We start from the raw sequence: 9,231 nt of genomic DNA on the forward strand, positions 1-9,231 counted from the left end.
CTGCTCCACACAGACCAAACTCACAGTCTTCCTAGGCCAGCCTCGGGTCCCACCCGCCCCAGGCAACCTCCCGGAGTCCTCCCATCCCCGCTTGAAGCCCTTTCTTTTTTTGAACTGTGCTTATTGAATCTGAGCAGATCCGGAAGGGCATGTGTAAGATACTTGTTACGAAGACTCACGGCGCAACAAAGAGCCCTGGGCCTCCTCCAGTTTAAAAACAAGACCAGCAGGGGGCGCCTGGGGAGCTCGGTCCGTGAAGCGTCCAACTCTTGGTTTCTGCTCAGGTCACGATCTCATGGTTTGTGAGTTCGAGCCCCACATCGGGCTCTGCACTGAAAGCATGGCGCCTGCTTGGGATCCTCTCTCTCTCCCTGCCCCAACCCAGCTTGCTTGCTCTCTCGCTCTGTCTCCAAATAAATAAATTAATGAATTAATGAATAAATAAAATATTTTTTTAAAAATTTTTAATGAAAAACAAGAACTTCAGATAATAGCGACCAAACCCTGGTGGGCTCCTCACTGACCCCCGCGCCCGGGCAGCTGGCATCCAGAAATCTTGCTTTACTCTAATTTTAACAAAACCTTTCATTTACATTTAACTTCATAGTAACCTAAAATCTAACACAGGTGTAATGTTCTGTTTATCCTATTTGCCAAAGATCAACTTTAGTGTGCATAAGAAACACCTGGAGGTCTTGTTAAAAAAGAAAATGCTGTCTCAGGAGGTCTGGGCTAGGACCTGAATTCGGCATTCTCGACAAGCTAGTTTCAACTAATTTTAATTTAGGTTTCAACCTACGCAGCATGCCGTCCAGTTTTACATTTTTGGGCTCCAGGTGAGTGAGACTCACACAGTTTTTCCTAGACTTGCTTTTTTTGCTCGGGACAACGTTCCCGGGATTCACCCCCCCCCCTCCTTCGCCCGACGTTGCCCACATCTGGGAGCCCCTTTCCATGGGGAAAAGCACCTCATTGTATGAACATTCTACAAGTTGTTTTTCCACTCTGTAGTTGAGTTACTTCTAAGTTTGGGTTTGTGGGTTATTACCAATGAAACCAATATAAACATCATCGTCTGTGTCTCCTGCTGCACCCACAACCCACAAGGCTGCCCCCGCCCCCCCCCCCCCCCCCACGGGGCACGTTCACATTGGAGGCTGCATAAACAGCGCCCCCTAGAGCAAAGAGGCTGGTATGAATTTAGATCCCTATCCTGGAGAATGACCCGCCCTAGATATTGTCAGACTTCCACATTTTGCTCATCCAGTAGACGTGAAATGCTATCTCACCGTGGCTTTAATGTGCATTTCCGTCTTTGTAAGTGAAGTTGAACATCTTTTCACGTTTGGCAGATGTTTTCTCTTGCCCCTTTCTAAATTCTGCACTGTCACGTCAGTTTCTCTTGCCAAACCACAATGATGCCTCTGTGAATATTAATGTCTCATGTCTACCTTATAGATTTAGCGCCTGCCCTACAATATATTCTAGTTTCTCTTTTTACCAGTTTCTAGTTTTTTTCCCCTGATGGGGGTGAGGGGAACCTCTCCATCTTCACAGGTTTACTAAAGATTTGGCAATTTTACTCTTTTAAATACTCTATTTTTAGAATTTCTTCTCATTATTTTCAAAAGAGAAAGATCCTCTGAGTCCTGGTGAATAGGAATTTCCAAAGTCATTGCTGAAGCCAAACGTACAAACCGGGAGAGAACAAAAGTAATTGGTCTTCTGATTACTTTTTGAAGGTAATAACTACACGGCATTACAATTCTGTGCTTCCAGTGACCAAAGTCACATTTTAATAATGTTGAGAATTGCCCAAGCCAGTTGAAAAAACAGGTCAATGGCTAATTCTTCATCCAACCAAATTACCGAGTAACTTCCAACCTAAAAAAATGTTATCTGGACATCCTTTTAGAACAACTACCTAAAGCCAGCAAAAAAAAAAAAAAAACAAAAACAAAAAACCATAAAACTTGACAAATTGTATTAAGAGTTTCCCCCAGAAAATACAGAGTTTGTACCACTTAATGCATACAGATAGAGTAGAGCTTGGCAACGGCTTTATAAAGCACTCAATAACCAAAGGTTTTACAGGTGAAAGAGAACTCAAAACCATCACCTGGTCCAATAGAACATTTCATCCAAGTAAATAACTCCGCTGCTTTCAACAAGGGGGTTCACAATTTATAAACTTTTGCCTTTTATGAGTAGGTTGGAAAGGGATTTCTACCGCTAATTCACTTTGCCATAAATGTGAATTTGGAGTGGACGCAAAGCGATAGGAAGATCTCTATCCTTGAAAAGTTGTCATTCTCCTGTCCTACTAACAGAACAGTGACCCTGGGATTTTTGTCATCTGTTCCTCAGACACAGCAGCAGACACATGAATTCAGGGCCCCTTCCCAGTGTGGACAGAGAGAAGGGGAGTGTCCAACCTGATCTCTGGCGCACCGTTTCCCTGAGCAACTTTCATAATTGATGGAATGTGGTTTTACAACCTGAAAAAGACTGATTCTGCAATCTTGTGGGTTTACTTTATTCAACAGCTCTTTGATTGTCAATGTAGAAAGGAGATAAACCTATTAAAAAAAGTTGAAAGAAAGGGATATTAAGGGATTTAGTGAATCTGTATCAGCTGAACAGATGTAGAAGATTTTGTTAAATTCTTGGTAGAATTAGGACTGAGGAACACAGCCTTCCAGGCCACCCTGCCCCTTTTCTTTACAACATGCGTCACACTGACAATTCACGCTTCGATGTCTGTCTTCCCACAAGACCATGAACTCTATGAGGGCAAAGACCACATCTGTTTTGTTGATTACAGACTCTCTGGGGTCCAGCCCATGCTGGCTGTCTCCATTTACTTCCCGATTGAATGAATGAGTGCGGTCCTGCCATTTAGAGAGAAAAGATCGTCCAGAAGACACAAAGTCCATCTCCTCCACCAGGCACCCAAGTTTACTCTTGGATCAAGTTTCACCACGAGACATTTTTAACTCATTAGCTTGGTCCCTCATGCAATTCTCTTCCCAGAACTTCCCATTATAGCATAACCTTGACTTTTTTCCAACACCGTCATGGAAAATGGCCGTATGTAACCAGCTTTGGCATTTGCTAACATTAAGTCAACTGTGTTAAAATGTCATTTACATGCGACCCCACAACAGAGATTATTTTGAGAATTTAATGCCAGGGAGAGGAAGTCCTTTGCCCTGAAGAACTGGTATGTTTCTCCCTTTCTGGTCATATGCCTGCCAGCACTTCTCACATCATTTTATACTCGCCATCAGATACATAGCAATAAATGCATAGAAAAAATAAGCAATTACTAATTTCAGGAAAAACAGAAAGCTATGTGGGAAAAAGGAAAACTATTAGTAGCACATACATGGCTCAGTTGTCAAAATGTTTACATGACCACAGTGATGTGTACACTGAGTTGAGCCTTCAAAAACTATACATAACCAGGCTGGGAGGCTGAGGCTGGGACGGACAGATCTGTGAGGGGAGAACAGGGTGTGTGTGAAAGAAAGAAAAGTCCTTATCTTCCATATCAAGGAGTGAACAAATATTGCCCCAAATTCAAAAACCAAGAAGTAACAAAATGTTCTTTAGAAAAGTCAAGATAATTACCAAAAGAATCAGTTAAAAGGATTGGAAGTGTTTGCCTCCCAAAAACAAGAAAGGGGAAGAAAGAGTGGGTAACTGCAGAGACTAAGTCTGCAGTTAGTATTTGATGTATAATACCTCTATTTATTCTTCACTAAAATTCTTACCTTACTTACATTAAGGCTCATAGACATTAAGTAACCAAGATCACACAGCTAGTACCCAATGCAGGTTTACTGAAATCTAAAGCTCAAATCTTTCCACTACATGATGCTCGTCTCCACCCTCCTCTACTACACGAACTAATGACACAAAGAAAGCTTAGAGCCACATGGTCTCAAAATGCCATAGGATGAAAAGAAAGAAAAAGAAGTGGCAAAGGTGAAGAGAGTGAAGAACAACGTTTAAGACCACTCATAAAGCTAGGGTTATATTAGTCCACATGAACTCGAGCTTGACCCCATGGATTTTTTTTTCTAGAACAAATCAAGTTGGCATTTATAAGTGAACCTTTAATAAAAACCCTGCCGAGTGTCTGATCCCTCTAGGCACTGCTGGGATAAGCCTTCAGATGCAACTGATCACCAAAGAGGAGCAATCACAGGGTCCCAGGGCAAGCTAAACTCAGAAGACCAATTAGGCCCATGTGGTGTGAGGTTGACAACCAAGAATCAGCCAGGAGGGCCTCAGAGCACAGTGCACAAGGAGGCTGCGAGGCTAGGAAGAGGGAAGGTATGCCCCAGACGGGGTCCAGAGTGGGGATATCCAGGCGAGAGGTCGGAAGCTCACCTTTCCATTGTGACCGGGTGGCGGGGCCATCACACGACACACCCTGCAGACGACGGACAGAGCTGTCAGCCGTGAGCCGCATGCAGCCCGATGCCCATTCAGCCAGGGATGAGATGAGTGATGTGTTTTGGAAAGCACGGTATGAAAAGCAACGATAAGACAAAAGCAGACCAAGGCCAAATCTGTCCCAGACAAAGGAGGTCATGGTGACCTTCTGGGGAGAAGAGGATGTTCAGACAGAACATGGCACTGGGAGGCAAATGCAGAAACATCAAGGTGTTGCTTACAGTCCTGCAGAGGCAGCTATTTTGAGGACTTACTGCCCATCTGATAGGGATGCCACACGAACTGCCCCAGAGGCTACTTCAGCCGGGCATTTCACAGGTCACTTCATTCATCCTGTGCAGCCAGGGAGGTCAACAGGAGAGGAAACGTGAGGGCCGGAAAGGCGGGTGTCTTGCCCAAGGATGTACAATGGGTAAAAGGCAGAGATGGAACTTGGACACAAATCCAACACGCGTGCGAGCCAGGGACCCCTCCACGTCCCCTCTCACCCACTCCAGTCTTCCGGCTCCTGGACACCAGCCTGAGGACGTGAGCAAGACTCGGCCTCCGTTCTGCTCAACCCAGACCTCTGGCTACTAAGCCAGACCAGAGTGTCAGATCACACCCAGTTCCCACAGAGAGGTCTGGCTGTCCCCCACTCTGACCTTGGCTCTGTCCTCACGAACCCTCCCTTCGGCCTGGTCTGCCACCCAGCCTCTTGATCTCTAGTTGATACGGCTCAGGCTGTTAGGCTGTGCAACCTGCCTCTAGTCATGGCCTGGTCTGGCCTTGAGCAGCCCCTACAGACCTTGTGAAAACTCTCTCCTTTTGGCAGTCTTCCTCACGTCTTACCGATAATGTCCAAACACCTTCTACTGAGAGGAAGGAGCGAAAAAGGGTGGATTTCCTATTTGAGCGTGTGTTTATGAGGAGTCTAAATTTCCACTAGCACGTGTAAAAGCGATGCTGGGGTGCCTGGGTGGCTCAGTCAGATAAGCACCCAACGTCGGCTCATGATCCCACAGTTCGTGAGTTCGAGCCCCACATCAGGCTTGCTTCTGTCCGTACAGAGCCCACCTCCTTCTCTGCCCCTCCCCTGCTTACACTCTCTTTTTCAAAAATGAATAAACACTTTTTGAAAACAAGTCAGGGCACCTGGGTGGCTCAGTTGGTTGAATATCCGACTTCAGCTCAGGTCATGATCTCACGGTTCATGGGTTCAAGGCCTGCATTGGACTCTGTGCTGACAGCTCAGAGCCTGGAGCCTGCTTTCGTTTCTAGGTCACTCTCTCTCTCTCTCTGCCCCTCCCTACTCTCTCTCTCTCTCTCAAAAATGAATAAACATTTTTTAAAGAAGGGTCTTCAGCTGAGCCTGTATGCATCCCAAGAAAAGACCTGCCCAAGTATGTACTTAGAGCACCTCTATTCTGTGTCAAGCATTTTGAACCAATCAGTCAAAAAGACGGTGACAATTCAGAGACCCCAAAACCACAAGCCCAGCCCACCAGGGACAGAAAAGCAGGCGCAGCCTCCTGTGATCAGCGGCGCTCCCTGTGGGTCATTCAGAACAGGAAGCAGGAAGGAGCCTGGCCAGAGGTACCCAAAGTAGCAGGGCTTTCCCCAGTCCTCCTGGCTTTCTGGTCCGACTCTGAATCCCAACTTTGGGACGTCTGCCTAGGACACTAGACAGCTAGCCAAAGGGATGTCCCTTAGAGTGGTAAGACTTGTGTGGGTCTCTGGGTTGAGGACAGGATTCCTGCTTACTGTGTCCAAGGAAAGACACACTTTATGAAATCTACATTTGTGGGGAGGTTCAATCAACACATTTTTGTGGGGTTCCTTTTAATGGCGACCCAAGGCCAAACGGTGGTTTGTTTTCAAAGCAAAGGTGCTGGAAAACTTTCCAGACAGCACAAAGCAGCAAACCAGAAACCGTATGCATTATTTGCATTTGATAAGATTTTCACATAGGTTGGCAAGGAGACCTGTTTACATGGTAACATCGATCCTGAGTAAGAAGAGGCTCCGTGATGACAAGTAGGGCAGAAGTGTTTGTAGCCAGTGTTGTGTCTCAGCCGACAATACCTGAAGGAGGAACTTGACAAGGTTCAGGGACACGACGTGGGCAGAGGTAAGAAAGACATCTGAATTTATTGCAAGGCAGTTTTTCAAATCAAGGCAAACTTGCACAGACAGCTGATGCCTGGGACACAATTGTTTTATCTTTCAAAATTGGACTAACACAGTCCAAATTTTTCTTCGCCTTGAATGCCAATCAGTGTGTTCCAAGAAGAGTCCAGCGTGAACTCAGGCCTGATTGGTGGGTGCTCAGTCTCCTCTATGTGCCCAGTGCTAGCGCGGGGGCATCAGAGATGAGGTGGCTGGATTAGGAACACAGGCGCCAGAGCCAAACTGCCTGTGTCTGAGACCCAGGTCCCCGCCTGCTAACTGCGTGACCTTGAAAACATTACTTACTCGCTCTATACCTCAGTTTTCTCATCCGTAAAATGAAGATAATGCCCCCCCAAAGATGACCATACCCCACTCCCTAGAATCTGTGACTGTCACCTTCCATGGCAAAAGGGATTAAAGTTACAGACTCTGAGGCTAGGAGATTATTTTCAATCGTCTAACAGTCCAATCTAGTTATGGAGCCCTCAAAGGAGGAGAATGTGTATCTGCGGCCGGAAAGAGATGAGACAGGAGAAGAGAAGCAGAAGAAACAAGTGAGGGAGGAGGAGATGGGAGGAGGGGGAGGGAGGAGGAGCAGGGAGGAGGGAGAGGGGGAAGGAATGAGAAATTCCAGGTGGCAGAAGGACTTGAGCAGCTATTGCTGGTTTTGAAGATGGACCAAGAGCTGAGCCAGGAAATGCGGGAAGCCTCTGGAAACTTCGAGCAGCCCTCAGCACACAACCTAGGCCAGAATTATGCCAACAACCCAAACGAGCAAGGAAACAGGTTTTTCCTGAGGAGCCAGAAAGGAACACGGCCCCGCTGACACCTTGATTTTGGCCCTTGGAGACCATTTCTGGACTTCTTGCCTCCAGAATCCTAAGCTGTACCTGAGGGATTTTTTTTGAAGCCCCTATATTCATGATATTTTGTTACAAGAGCGACAGGAAACTCATACTCTACTGCAACTGGGTTGTTGTAGAGATGAGAAGGTTGGATCCGCAAGACATTTAAAGCAGGACTTGTGTGTAAGTACTGATGTCAACATTTAACTTTCTAAAGGGTGAACAAGACACAGTTCACGTTTTCACAGAACTCCAGTCTCGTAGGGGAGGACACTAAGCAAAACACAGGACAATCAGCGCAGCTGGTAGGACTTCCCAATGTCATTCAGACCTAATAAAGACCTTCAACGTGGTCAGTCCAAATGCCTTCCGTTAACGAGGCAACGAAGGGTAACATCTAAATAGCCCTTCCTACAACGACACAGGCACCTCTATCCATCTACACTATCTCGAACTGGCTTCAACTACTGGTCTGACTATAAGAGAAAACTAAGACAGGCACCTGCGGGGCTCATTCGGTTAAGCGGCCGACTTCAGCTCAGGTCATGATCATAGTGAGTTAGAGCCCCGCGTCGGGCTCTGTGCTGACAGCTTGGAGCCTGGAGCCTGCTTCTGATTCTGATTCTGCGTCTCCCTCTCTCTCTGCCCCTCCTCCCGCTCATGCTCATGCTCTGTCTCTGTCTCTGTCTCTCTCTCTCTTTCTCTCTCTCTCAAAAATAAATAAACATTAAAAAAAATGTTTAAAGAGAAAACAAATAAATGCTCTTCTGTCAAAATTTTACCTTCCAATAAGGTAAGACTTCTGAGGGTATCTTTCATGTAAAAAAATCACCTGTTTGTATCTCATGCTTATACTTTTTATTTTCCATTTCACACTATTCACCTTATTAGACCTGGATAAGCTGCCCAAGTGCTATTCAAACTGCCACCAAAATGTCATCAGAGCCTCATGTAAGTTGTTTTCACAGGTTTTAGCCTTGGCTCAATAAAGCACCTGCCTAAGGCCACAACTAGTCAAACAATGTGTGTTAGTTCAGGCCCCCTCGCTCCGCAATGGCCACAGCACATCCCAGAAGCACAGACAAAACCTCATCCCGCACGATGCACCCTGGAATTCTAAAATTCCAAACACAGAGTCTGAGACACCAATGAGAAGCCCCAGAGAGAAACAACGGCGACTTTTCCTACTGAAGAGAAAACACAGTCCCATTACCTGGGCCATCCAAATTTGCCTTTAAATAACATGACTTTCTCTTATACTAAAATGTTTTAATGTGTTCGTTTTTGGCTTTCAATGACTGTGAAGTGATAAACTCCGCCTCCCCAAAGGGTTCTCATGTTCCTCCTGACCTTGACCTTAGACACCGATCTAGAAAGAGGCCCCCTGTTTCCTCAGCCGGTTGTCCACAACAGACCGAGGCAATAAATGAGAGTGTGGCTAGTAATTAAATATGCATTGACCGTTTTGTTAGACTCTCAGGTTCCTGTTTTCCCTTTGCCCGTGAAGAAACAGCACTAAATCATCTTCTCTAGTAAACTGCCCACAGGCAAGGGGAAAAGAAAAAACCACAACCCTTCCTAGGAAAACTCTCTGAGTCTTCTTACCAAGTTACCAGCACCTTCTAATTACTCCTGATATAAGTATGGCTACTCCAGCTCTCTTTTGGCTTCCAGTTGCATGATAGATATTTCTCCATCCCTTTACTTTCAACCTGAAGGTGTCTTCCAGTCGAAAATGAGTCTCTTGTAGACAGCAAATAGATGGGTTTTG

This window comes from Suricata suricatta, chromosome 4 (genome assembly GCF_006229205.1).
Source record: "Suricata suricatta isolate VVHF042 chromosome 4, meerkat_22Aug2017_6uvM2_HiC, whole genome shotgun sequence".
In the NCBI taxonomy this organism is placed as follows: Eukaryota; Metazoa; Chordata; class Mammalia; order Carnivora; family Herpestidae; genus Suricata; species Suricata suricatta.